General features: G+C 45.3%; 1 non-coding gene across 1 annotated transcript; it reads right to left on the reverse strand.

The window, feature by feature from the left end:
- Positions 1-12,638: 12,638 nt before the first annotated feature.
- Positions 12,639-12,711, reverse strand: TRNAS-CGA (transfer RNA serine (anticodon CGA)). Its single transcript has one exon. It is a non-coding gene; the product is annotated as a tRNA-Ser (tRNA).
- Between the last annotated feature and the right edge of the window lie 1,414 nt (positions 12,712-14,125).

Genomic DNA, 14,125 nt, shown 5'->3' on the forward strand with positions numbered 1-14,125 from the left:
TGGTCGTCAGTCCCTTTAAGCCACGAGATTAAAAAATATATATATTCTCTGGTTTTCCTGCTAAAACCTCGATACGAATATGAAGCCCGCTATAGCCGGAAGACTCTGGATTACTTTTGACAATCTCGGGTACTTTAATGTCAACCAATACACGTTAAACAGCAGTTTTGCATATTGACCCCATGGAAATCAGGCTGCCGCGGTGATGTTTTATTCATGCACCCTCGAGTTTAGCCGCGTAATGCTAAAGCCACTTCGCCACCACGGTGGTTCTAGCGGTCAAATTAAATATACACAGATGGCTAAATGGCCAAGTTAGCTAATAATTAGCATGAACACTTATGAGTGCCTTTATCGAATATATGCGGTTTTGTCAAGACAGCTTAACTGTTCGTCTAATCATCAGCTTAAATAAGCATATTTGAACTATATTAGTGTTTGCGTACATGCCAAGAGGCTGTTTTCGAAAAAAAAGGAAGCAATAATTCTCCATTCATAATGAAATTTATGAGAGTACAACCCTATTCATAACAATGTAACATACTGAGGACGTAAGACAACGTAAATATTTCAACATAGATGCCACCTTTGTCTTTGTTAAGCGAGAGTTTTTTAGTGAACACGCACCGAAGACAAACTACCTGGCTTTCTGTAGAACGGTATTGCTTGGTCCCACGAAAAGATACTTTTCTGACGGAAAGAGTGTTTTTTTTTGTGCGTTTTGCAAAGATAGCATTTACTAATACAGCTAATTCTTTTTGTGTATTCTTTAATGGATAAATAGATCAATATATATATATATATATATATATTGCAATACCGGATCCGCGATGTTGTGTACGAATATTAGGTTTGAAGTATTAAATACATAACGAGCGTATCAATAAGCATAATAGGGTAATCACGGCGGAATCTATCAATGATGGCTGTCTAAATAAATGCGAACAGCATTAAAGCAACGTAGGGCACACAGGGAACGTTGCTGAAGACAACTTTGCTTGTAATCTATTGTGGGGGAAGCCGGCTCCACACGCTAATCGCACTAGTACAACCATATGCCACAGTGTGTACACCTTGAGATGGCACAGAGAAAGCTTCAGTAAACGCGGCCTCCCTACCACAGCCAGTTTAGTTTCACCGGCCTCAGACCACAGCGTCTACGCGTTCGGATGCCACAAAGAAAGCTTCACTAAGCGCGACCTGGATCGTCGCGAGCACGCGCCCCGATCCAGGTGCTCTCCAATCGCAACTGCTCTCCAATCGCCCTCCCTCGTTACCCCCTCGCAACTCGCTCACCTTCGACTGTCGCCGCGCGCACGCCGTGCGGCCCCGCTGGCCCGGCGCTAGGTCAGCCCGCTGCATGACGTTTCATGTTTCGTTATCTGCTGTTATCGCGAAGCGTGCGCTGCTGTGCGCTGACCGGCGTGGGTAGTTTCGTCAGTTTCGTGGTCCTCTGTAGCTGTGTGCTTGTGCTCCGCGATGTTTCACCTGTTTCACGACTCGTACCGCTCGTGCATCTTGCAGTGGTGCACAAATACCTCAAAAACAAGCTCTGCGAGGTGGTTCCGGCTGCCTAAAGACAACAGGTGAGTGCTCAGACCCAAGGACATTAGAAGGCGCATGTACACGAACACAGCCCTGTCCATGTGTTTGCTCCATGAGGCCCCGGACGTCGTTGCGCCTTGATTGTGCTACACTTGCCTCTTCCCGGTAGAGAAAGCTGACAGATAGATGTTCCTCCTCATTGTCACCTGGTCTATGACTTATGTTTTTCTGTGCCAAGTCTCATTCTGGAACTTCAGTAACTTGCCCAGCTTTCCATACCGCCCTCAGTGCTTTTTCTGTGTGCTACGTTCTACAAACGTACTAACAACTGAAAAATTACTGTTCGTGTTTGTGTACTATCTCAGTAACGGCCGATGGGAAAACCGCGCGAACAACCTTCATGTGTAGGCAAGACACGCTTTCTTTTTCTTCTGGAAAACATGAGCATTGCAAGTGTCCTACATGCAGATTTTTGCAGTTCGTGTTTATTATACAAAGGAATGCCCAGTAGGTATGACTTAGTGCCTTAAGTGACGTAATTTCACTGCTAAGCATTGCATTCGGGGGGAAAGAAAAGTCATGTTGACTTATTTTACCTCGTCTTTGATTGAGGAATAAGCCTTTCTGCGAATGTTTTCTGTGAGCTGCTGCAAAAGCCGACTACCTTCTGTTCCCCTTGCCACCGTTACTCAAGTTGTGGCCAAGTGCGAAATAATGTGATAATGCGTATTTCAGTTTTTAGTACAATGTTGTTTTTGTTCTGCCATGTCTTTTTCAATTCGTTCAGCAGTAATGCACTTGTCACGCATTTCATATACTTTCGTGCAGATTTAAAAGTAAGCTCTTTTTTTTTGGTATGGCTCTCAATCGGTTAGCATTTTATTCTATTTTTTATGTATTTTGCGTGTCATTGTTTTTGCCATTACCAGTGAGGTTTCCCTTTTTATAGTTGTCATGACTATGTCATACATGTCACCCAGTTTCGTGCAATATTTTAGTGCATATATCAGAAGCTGGTCTACATTTCGGTCTAGAGGGCGTTATATAAAAATCTTGTCTGTTTTTTGTATGTGTGTGTACATGAAATGGCCTTCGCGTTTTCTAGCGTGTTATTTTTTTTATTTCACCGTCTGTTAACATTTTGTTTAGTTCTCATGTATATGTCATGCATCTTTCACTATTGTTCTTTTTTTTTTTAACGTGTATCACCACGTTATCAGAAAAATCTGTTTTCGGAGACGAAGTCAATAAAGCGAGACCAAAGATCTGTTGTGTTGAAAGTGGAATTTTTTTATGTCCCGGCACATGCGCAATACGCCATACTGTGCACCGGTCCATATGGACGCAATAGTTTCCTCTCACACAGAGAACGCAGCCGGACGCTGCTTGTGCGCCGGACACGCGTCGCAACTCGTGGACCGCTCGTCTTAAAAAGAACAAAGGCAACACTGTCTCAGTATGGGCAAGACTGCGTGCCTGCCAACGCATAGCCTGCGGCGCTCCAGCTCGCAAGCAATGCCAATGCGCTGCGTAGCGCGCGCATTGCTTGCGAGCTTGCGCTACGTGCGTCGTAGCAAGCGCACAAGTGCGCGATAAGAACAAAACGCGCCGCGTACAGGTAAAAACAAAAAAAGTAAGCGGCGCGCGCGGCACGGGGGAAAGGGGGAAAGTGAGCGGAGCGGGTCGGCATAATAAAAACAAAGCAAAGAAAACGTTTGGGAGAGGACGCGCCGCACTGCTACTGTTCCTGTTGCCATGACAACGTAAACAATCGTGTGCGCCGCCATTTTGCTTCTGCGTCGCCCGGCGTTTAGGGCCGTAACTGAAGGGGACCTTGGCGCTAGCGTCGAAAGAGCGTCTGCTCGAAAACAGCCGATGGCAGCCACGCGGAGATTCACCCCCCTGATACTACCGCCATGGCTGTCAGGCGCGCGCTCAATGACTGGTTGAGCGAAACCGGATAATCTGATTGGCTGGCTGAGCACTACGTCACGCGAAGGCCGTAGTATCACCGAAAGTGATTGTCGTAGAGTACGTGCCTGTCGCAGAATTTGTTCCAGTCGCACAGCAGTAATGCCAAAGCAATGTAACCTGAACCCCGGCTTCTATTGCTCGAGCAGTTGCTGTTGATCTACGTATCTTGGAATGCAAGCGCGTCGAATGTGGCTGTTATCGGTATCGGACGGATTGTGGACGCCACTTAGGAGTGCGGTCATCAAGGAACCATATTACTACATTTCGTAGATGGTATAAACTATGGGCTCTCGCCAACGATCTTGAGTGGGCACGGCACCACTTTCGAAGCAATGTCACCTAAACCCCGCCTTGCATTGCTTGAACAGGTCAGTTGCTATTCAAGTTACAGTTACAAAACTGGCAACAGGTTTCTTGCCCGTACAAAAATGACTCTTGATTAACCATTGATATATTGTAAGGGAATTGTTGAAACAACGGACTTCAACAAATTTTCAAAAGCAATTGAGTTCGCTCAACACTTGCACAACAATATTACCGTTGAGTGTTCTCAACAAGCAATTTATTGGATAATTAGTGTTGATTTTTGTAGTTGTTTTTTTTGTTGTTTAGCAGTTGAGTCCAGTATAAATAATTAAGCCTCGCATATGAATACATTCCAAAAATTTATTGCAAAGCGTTCCAACCTCATTCCTATCACTTTGCGGCAGGTAGGTTCTTCTTTCGTCTCGCTTTCATTAAAATGAAATGATGTGTGACCGATGGGGTGAAATCGAACGTCGGCCGTCGAGCCCGGTGCTCTAACCATTGGGCCACGAACGCGCGCATGCTCCTCTCGTTCGAAAGCCAGTTAGTTCTGAAATCCTTGACGCGTGCGCAGCGTGCCACTTCCTCGTGCTGTCGCTAAAGTGGAGCTTTCAAGCGCCTATCTCCGGGACCGCCCCACTTTCGTAGCCGTTTTCGCTACGTAAAAACTTCAACGTTAGACTAGATTCATGACAGCCCAGTTCATAACGATTTATTTCTGCGCCGGCGTAAAAATGCCATCGTCGTTTTAACATACACTACATGACAGAACCATTGGTACGATCCAAAATGAGCACGTTTCGGGGAGCAGAAAAAATCGAAATTCACTTGCAAACATGGCGACTACGCGCATGTGTAGTTACCCAAAAGTAGACACGGCGACAGCGCGGCCGGCGATAAGACAGGCGCCGACATGCGATGACGGCAAGCCTGTGGCATATGGCGTGTTTCGCGTCCAAGCGTTGGGGTGGCGCCACCATCGAAACGACGAGAGCGCAGCACCGGCAGCGGTAATCGAAACGCCAGCTAAGCCTTTATTATGTAAGCTTTATTTGCAACTCATCAAACCGGCCCATACAAAAAACGCGGCGCACCTGTCATATCGCGTAGCTCTTAGCTCATTTGGACGCGTTTATAGGGCATTTTCCCACTGCGTGCCAGCAAGTGTTGGCGTGGCACAGTGGTAGAGTAGCTGATTCCTACGCAGCGGGCTCGGGCGGCGGACACCATCGCCACCCGAAACGGCTGTGGGAATGAGCCCATAACAGTTTCCGCTGTAAAAATGCTGGCTCTCCCGTAATCGAGAGTAGATGAAAGCGTGAAAGTGGTACCAGGAAAGTAGATTGGTTGGAGATGATACAAGCCAGAGTGTTATAATGGGTGTCGTGAATGTTCGCAACGACATACACTACGACACCGCCCCGCAGCTCAATACGCCATACTGTGCACCGGTCCATATGGACGCAATAGTTTCCTCTCACACAGAGAACGCGGCCGGACGCTGCTTGCGCGCCGGACACGCGTCGCAACTCGTGGACCGCTCGTCTTAAAAAGAACAAAGGCAACACTGTCTCAGCACTAAAAGAAGACAATGAAGTGTACGGTGCCCTGTATCTGCATTTTGAACGTCGCTACTGGAAAGGACAAATAAACCGTCAGCTTACTAGAAGTTACAGGTTGAGTGATATTGTGAAGAAATAATTGGAAGAACTCGAAGACAATATTTTTTGCGACTTGCTTGGGAAGTAACTAGCGTATATAATGCGGTGTTGACTGGTGTCCCTGATGATATTGTTTTGTACTCAAAACTTGCCCAAATGTTAACGTTTGAGTACCCGGATAACAGCTCTCACTTCTGGCTCAATGTCACTTGATGGTCGCCAACAATGCGAGCTAAAAACATTTCGTGTTTAAAAACTTGCCTTCAGTAAAGGCAAGTTGTCTCATGCAAGTCTCGTAAGTGGCGTTTTGTGTGTTCTAAGCTGCAAGGTATGGAAATGCAAATGCCTGCACACGGTGAATATAATTCGCATGCAAGCTATCACGCCCCGTTTGCGTAGTATTGCGCAACGAAGGACAGTGCGGCCACTTAGGACGCTACAGGCGTCGGTAGCAGGCAACAAAACGCGGACGAAAATATTTCAATGTATTCGGCTTCCTCATTGTCAGAGGCACCAATAGCTTCCATGGAGCTGAAAGGAGCTTCTCATGCAGATTATGACAGTGCCGTGTGCTTTTTTATGCCAGCTGCAGTAGCACACTCTAAAACGCCGTGATATATGTCTTGGCTACCACTACGCTTTTTCTTCCGGGAAAAATCTGACCAGATGATTAACCCATGCGCACTACATTTAATTTTTTTTTGTGCAATATTTTACGTACCGCCTCTACCGATTAAGCACATAACGTGCAAGCATGCATCAGTCCAACAGCACCTAAATATGGCAAATTTGAGAAATCGCAGCGGCGCGCACCAAGGCGCCCAGGGGCGACGATGATTGGATGAAACGGCGCACCGGTGCGATTTGCGGAATCCGCCATTAGAGAATGCTTGAGCGCTCTGCAGCGATGTCATCACTAGGTCACGTGGAGATGGCCATCAAGGGCGGCGGCGATGTTCGTACTAATGCCCGGTCGTACGATGGGCGCGTTGAAGCGTTTATGCACGAACGCGCGCCTACGTGGTGGCACCATAGAGTAACATAGTAGACGACAAGAGCGGACACTCGAGCCGTTTCGCGGCCGAGCTATGGAGCTTCGCCGATTCCGCTAGAAGGCAGAGCCTATCAAGAAAAACGCGGCTGCGGCTGCGGCTGCGGCCAGCAGCTTGACAGGCGGCACGACCACTCGGCACGACCCGGTAGAGTGGGCAAAGTGAGAGCGGTGGCGACACTATGTTAAAACGCTGTTTCTTCATTGTGCAGATCCTCGGATGCGTCGTCGAACCTGTTTTACCGGAGTGTACGCCATGGGAAATCATCTTCGCATGTTTCCCGGTTGATTCATCGTTCTACGAGCTACACGAGAAGACCTTCATCATTGCATCGCCCGACTGCCCTATCGCGCCTGTTCGGGATAGTCCTGGCATGCTCGGAAAATCAACAACCTGCTTGCGTATTCCATGGAACTCTGGTACTCGTGCGCACACCATCGATATCTGGAAAGATACCCCGACGTCACCATTCAAGGCTTTAAAAGCGGCGCTCGAAGCTTCGCTCGTCAGTGGGCGAAGTGACCGCGGCGGCGACACGATGTTAAAACGGTGTTTCTTCATTGAGCAGGTATGTTATTTAGAAAATTCTCGATGCTTTAAATCTGACAAACAGGACGCGGCTAATTTATGCTTGAATGCCTTGTACTGTATCAATTGTCTTTTGTTGAGTGGAGACGTGGAGTTGAATCCTCGTCCCCCCAAAGTTGATTGCTCAAAAAAGCTCGGCAACTCATCGAAAAGTAATGATTCCAATAACAGTTCGTCTGAACGCTCTACGCGCTCCACAGTGACCACTCAAAATTCGGCTACTGCGGCATGTTCGACCGAAAATGTTGACATTGTCACTATGCTTACTGAGGTTCTTGAACGACAAAAGCTGATGGCTGACGACCTTGCCAAAATTAAGTCATTCCAAGCTTCTGTTAACTCGCGTTTAGATGCGCTATAAAACCGTGTAGCAGTACTTGAGTCGCCTACAACAGATCAGAAGGTTGATGCCAATGTTGCCGATCTTCTCCGCTCTGAGGTTAAAGCACTAACTGGAACTGTGGCTCTGTTGGTTGCCAAAAATGACGACCTTGATAACCGATCCCGTCGCAACAACATTATTATAGACGGCTTGGACGAAAAACCGCATGAAAATGAGAATACTTTGCTAGATGGGGTCGCACAGATATTTTCTGACATACTACAAATTACGCCCCCATACATTGAGCGTTGCCACAGGATTGGCGGAAAGCGCAGGGAGCGTCCCCGCCCAGTTATTCTTAAGCTGCTGGATTTTCGGGAAAAGTCTGCGGTGATGAAAAACGTCTCGAAGCTTAAGGGATCGCAATATTACATCACTGAGGATTTTTTTGCCGGCGTTCGTGCAGTCCGGAAAAAAATTTGGGATGCCTCAGAACCTTTTCGAAGAAAGGGATCTGTTGTCAAGCTACGTTATGATTACGTTTTTATCGACAAAGAGCGGTACAGTTGGGATGGCGTGTCCAATGCCCTTATCAGAGACCCGAAATCCTTCATTAACGGAACATCTCGGTCCACACCGCCCGATTCGTCGGCTACAGTTAAACCTTCTGAGTCACTACGTTCCACTTCTTCTGACTGACTGCCTCGTAATTGCAATTGTAACCTTTCAATTTTAAACCTCAGTGCTAGGAGCATAACTAACAAGTTCGGAGACGTTTTGTCTTTAACTCCTTCACACTCGCCTCATGTGGTTGGTATCACAGAGACTTGGCTGTATGATGACATACTATACTCTGAGTTAACTCCTCCTGGCTACGTTGCGGTTCGCGCAGATCGGCGTCAATCTAAAGGTGGCGGCGTTGCGCTGCTTTTTCGGTCGGATCTCAAGTTTTCACGATTGTCGCCACCAGGTGACATAGAATCCGTCTGGTGTAAACTTTATCTAAGCAAAGCACATGTCGTGATAGGCGTCGTTTACCGTACACCAAGTTCCTCTGTCGACCACATTTTAACTCTTAGTCGCTATATTAACGAGCAGCAGCTAAATACGGGTAACCTCATTTGCATGGGTGATATTAATGCCCCCGGCGTTCATTGGCCTACTTTAACACTTGTGAAAGAGACTTCCATAAATAGAGAACTAGTTGCCTTTTCTCTTTTATTCGACCTTGTCCAGGTTACCAATAAACCTACACGATGCGGTGCTCTACTCGACTTGGTTTTCGTTAGTTCTAACATTGTTGCAAAGGGCTACAGAAGTGATGTCATTAAAGAAATTTCTGATCACCAGGCCGTTCTTGTCTCTCTGAATTTCTCGGTCACTACGCAAAATTTTGTTTTCTCTACATTTCCTGATTTTAATCGCCCTGATGATGTTTCAATAATAGACGCTCTGTCTGATGGTTGTGAAGAATTTGCTGCAGCGAGTACTACTTGTGGTGTTAATGCATTGGTAACTTATTTCGAATGCTTGGTTAAAAAAAAGTATTCAGTGTTTTATTGCTTTCAAAACAAGGAAGAAAAATGTGGAAATTCCCTGGGTGACGCGAGATATATTACATCTGACACGTCGTGTAAATAGACTAAGGTGTAAGAGGCGCTTTAACAATCGGGCAGCCATGACGAGTTTCATTAAAGCAAAAGAGGAGCTTAGGCATAAAATTAACTGCGCCAAGGATTTCTTCTTCGGTATGCAGCTGCAGGGCCTACTAAAAACCAACCCGCGTAAATTTTGGTCGGCTGTTTTGCCACGTGATTCGACGGCTACTTCTATGGTGATTAACAATGATTCTACCAATGATCCATTTCATATATCAAACGCATTTAATGAGTATTTCAAGTCCGTTTTCACTCGTGACAACAACTTCATCCAACCAGGCATCATTGCTGCTAGTGACGTACCAATCAATGACATTAACATTACCGAAGAAGGGGTGTTGAACTTAATATTGAAACTCGATATTAGGAAGTCTGCTGGGCCAGATGGCATTCCGAACTTGTTTTTGGTACGGTACTCATTATGGACCTGTCGCTACCTCACTGTCATATTTCTCAAGTCCCTGGCATCCTCTACAGTACCCTCATCCTGGAAAATGGCTCAAGTTCTTCCTTTATTCAAGGCCGGTGACAAAGCCGTCTTATCTAATTATCGACCAATTTCTATAAGCTCTTATTCGTGTAAAATGTTAGAGCATATTATTTACAAACACATTATGGAATACCTTGAGTCACATAAATTACTAATGTCCAACATGGCTTCAGACGTAGGTTTATTACATTAACACAGCTAAGTGCATTTACACATGACATTTGTATTAACCTCGACACGGGCAACCAAATTGATGCAATCTTCATTGACTTTTCAAAGGCATTTGATACAGCGATTTATTCGAAATTAATGTATAAGCTTGACGCCATCCTTAATAATCCCCACATTCTCAGCTGGATTTCTAATTTTCTCTATCGATCGCTCTCAATTTGTGTCCTTTCTGTCCTGACAGAGGTGCCTTCAGGAGTGCCACAAGGTTCCGTGCTGGGTCCGTTGCTTTTCTTGATCTTTATAAACGATTTGCTTCATCACATAACCTCAAATATACGTTTATATGCTGATGACTGTGCATTGTATCATAAAATTTCTTCCTTTGATGACCATTTACAGCTTCAAAAATCATTTTCTAATTTTAGCTCTTGGTGCGATACCTGGCAAATGACAATTAGCGTCCGTAAAACCGTTGTTATGACTTTCACTAATAAAACGACCCCTTCCGCTTTTACTTACAAACTTAATAATACTCCAATTCAGAGTGTTAGTGAATATAAATACCTTGGTCTTGTTTTCACACCCAGTATGTCTTGGTCAAAGCAGATAGATTTAATAACCTCAAAAGCCCTTCAAAAGTTTGGCTATCTGCCCGCACATTGACCACAGCCCCAAGGGATACTAAACTACTGATGTATAAATCAATAATCCGGCCTATACTCGATTATGCTTCTCCCGTCTGGAATCCAGACAAACAGTGCGACATTAGTCAAATTGAGGCCGTCCAAAAGAAAGCGATCCGCTTCATGTGCCGCAGGTACGATAGGGATTTTTCACCGTATACAGCACTTTCATCCCTAGGCTTACAACCGCTCTCAGATCGTGGACGCATGGAATCACTGAAGTTCTTGCATTGCATTATTAACTCTTCTTGCCGTATATCTTCGGATAACTACTCATCTCCTGCAAAACCATCTAATACTAGAAGTCACCATCACCTAAACATCGCATCTTATTTCGCCCATACGGACACATTTAAATAGTTTGTTTCCCCGTGTAATCGAGTACTGGAATTCTTTGCCTGGTCCCTACTCGTTCTCTTCCTTTAAACTTATTCTTGGCGGCCATTGAATAGTTTTCGTTTGTGTTTGTTTGTATTGTTCGTATTGCCTGTATTACTTACTATTTTCATTTCTCTGCCTTTCACACCCACTCCTGCAATAGCCCGATCGGGCTGCAGTATGTACAAAAAAAAAAAAAAAAACATGTGCGAAGCCTTGTCAGACAGCTCCGCCGGGCTCTTTCTGTGAAATGCACTTGAGCACCGTTGTTGGATTCTTCTGCCAGCGTCAGCTTCGTCGCCGTTTCATGGTAAGTTCTTTTGCCCGTTGTTAACGACTTATTTTCTTCGCATTTCGTTATTTCACTGTTAGCCGTATGAACGAGTCACGGCGGCCTTGCAGCCATGAACAGCTGCTGCCCATTTGCTACGCTGACTTTCATTTCGTATTCTTTTTTTATGCGCAGCAATGTGTGGTGATGCTAGCGAAAACAGCGATGCGGCAGCGTCCGAACTGCGATGCACGTTCGATACAATGATAAAGTTAGAAAATGAAATAAAATGGTTCGTTAAGAAATGTGGCCTATGAACACATGCCGTTCGGGGCAGACAGCTTTATGATACGCGCGGCGACTGCTGAAAAAGTGTGGCGCTCTACTTCTGCAAAAGAAATCTAGTTATTTCTAAAGCGGTACACGTGCAATATTTGCAGTATGGCCATAATGCGCTCTCTCCCAACCTCTGTAGCAGGCTATGTGCGCTCGAGCGTCGTTAGCTGTTCCGCATTGGGTTGAAAATAAGTGTTTTCATGTTTTAATTGTGTATGGAGTCGTTACCGTAGAAAGTTCCTTGTTTCTTAGTCTTTATAACAGTGCTTCCTTAACCAAAAAAATAAAAAATAAAATAAACTACGCATTGCATGAACGAACGCAGCATCTCCATTATAAAGCTTTGCAGGCTCCAATATTGCTTATACGAAGGAACGTAGCGTCTTCATTCAATAGCTTTCAAGCCTCCAGTATTGCTTACCTTCTGTCTGTCATTCTACGTATTGCAGGAATCTCCGCCATTTCCTCAAAATACACTGCACAGCCAAAGGACATCACGCATACTCAAGGGCAAAATTCCAAGTATCAGAAGACGATTGCAAGGCTTCGGAGACAGCAGGTGAAGACCCCCAACACAAAGTGCTAAATTGCAGCTCTTTAATGGCGGACACACTGGCTTACACATTCGACATGAGGATGTTGGTGCGTGCTCAATTATTTTTGCAGCTATTTTATTTCGGCACGCTACCATTCACATAATTTTGCTGCCCCAATTCACCCTCCTTCTCAGAAGTACAAGAAAAAACTTCATATTTTTTTCCTTCTAAAACAATCCCATTTTAAGCAAATTATTGCTGTCGTGTATTTGCAGTTTTCTTTTTCATTATCTGGATAGTAGCAACACGTCTTCTATGTGTTTTGCTTGTGCAAAGTTATTGCCATCACGGCATTCATTTCCAACTGTTCTCCATTATACCGGTGTGGCACGATCACTTTCAATCGCGAACAAGTCCGATCAGCATTGAAATTCGCGAATGATATAGGCGCCATCGAGCAGCTTGCGCAATAGAACCAATCGTGACTGAGAAATTCAAATCGGATTGGGCTTGATCGCGTTTAAAAGTGTGCCGTGTGACACCCGTATTACTTGAGAAGCCAACAAACACTGACACCAAGGACAACATAGGGGAAATTACTTGTTTTTAATAAATGAAATAAAGAAACGATAAATTAATGCAAATTAAAGTGGATGAAAAAACAACTTGCCGCAGGTGGGAACCGAACCCACAACCTTCGCATTTCGCGTGCGATGCTCTACCAATTGAGCTACCGCGGCGCTGTTTCCCCATCCAATTTCTTGGGTATTTATGTGTCCTAGTAGAACCCTGGGAGTGTTAGCCAGCGCCATCACTCACATACCATGGCGGCGGACGTGGAACGTCTTTCTTGCCGCAGGCGTCACGAGAACGTGATCTTTTTGGGCGAAGGCAACTGGTCAATAAACCCACACATGCTACCTGAAGGCATCAATGTTGCCGGATTCGAGACCCTCGTTATGTAATAAACGAGAAGAGAGGGGGGGTTAACCGAGGGTCCCGATTTTTATTAGTCATATGATGAGAAGCCAACAAACACTGGGTTCGGTTCCCACCTGCGGCAAGTTGTTTTTTCATCCACTTTAATTTGCATTAATTTATCCTTTCTTTATTTCATTTATTAAAAACACAAGTAATTTCCCCTATGTTGTCCTTGGTGTCAGTGTTTGTTGGCTTCTCATCATATGACTAATAAAAATCGGGACCCTCGGTTAACCCCCCTCTCTCACCCGTATTACTTGTATTTCGATGTTTCTTCCCGTTTTCATGTATCTGCCTTTTACAATCTTGCTGAAATAAATTGTCTGCTATTTTCGTGTTCTTGACTGTGCAGCAAGTTCATTTATATTTAAAGAGCACGGCACATTTATTTACAATACACCTTTTGGCGTGAGTTACTAGACGTACAATATCATAAGCGCTAAAGTTCTACTTCTTCAGCAGTTGGCATGATTGTTGCGCTACGTTACAGCTTGAAACAGCAAATATGAATTTCAATGAAACTAACATTAGTGAAACACATTTGCGCGCTCGTCGTCACAGCATATAAACAGCGGCACAAGCGCCTGCACGAAATCACGCGATTTAAGCAAAGATATGGGTAAAAAAAAATACAAGAAACAAAACTGAAATCGGAGCCTCTGAGATTCGGCAGCGTGCGCGACCATCTTGGAGGCTGGTGCGTTTCGCCGATTCCAGTATGTGCGCTGAGACCCAAAGTCGGCCGCAGGCGCCTATGGGAGTGTCCGCTCTTTACGTTTACTATGTTACTCTATGGTGCCACTGTGCTCGCCGCGCGGACATGTTCGGACGTGCTTTACATAGAAGCTGTTTATGCGCACCCTTCGCCGTCGTTGTCGGAGTTCCCTAAAACTGTTCGAAACTTTCACGTACGGTGGCGCCGTCGTGCATCGGCGGCCGTAAACAATCGAAAGATTATACTCGCCGCTGGCTGCCGCCCGTTCGGGTAGCGTGTTCGTGTTGTGCACGCGTTTCCTTCACTTTTGGTTGATGTTTTAACGCGTTGAAAGCTCCCGCGGGATCCTGAAGGACACTTAACATGTTCAGAATGAGCAAACATAGGAGTAACCATATTTGCTGGTTCCCGCAATGGTTGTCGAGCAGTAGTTATACGGTAGGTGATGTGAGCCTTCA

This window comes from Dermacentor andersoni, chromosome 3, assembly GCF_023375885.2.
Source record: "Dermacentor andersoni chromosome 3, qqDerAnde1_hic_scaffold, whole genome shotgun sequence".
NCBI classification, from domain to species: domain Eukaryota; kingdom Metazoa; phylum Arthropoda; class Arachnida; order Ixodida; family Ixodidae; genus Dermacentor; species Dermacentor andersoni.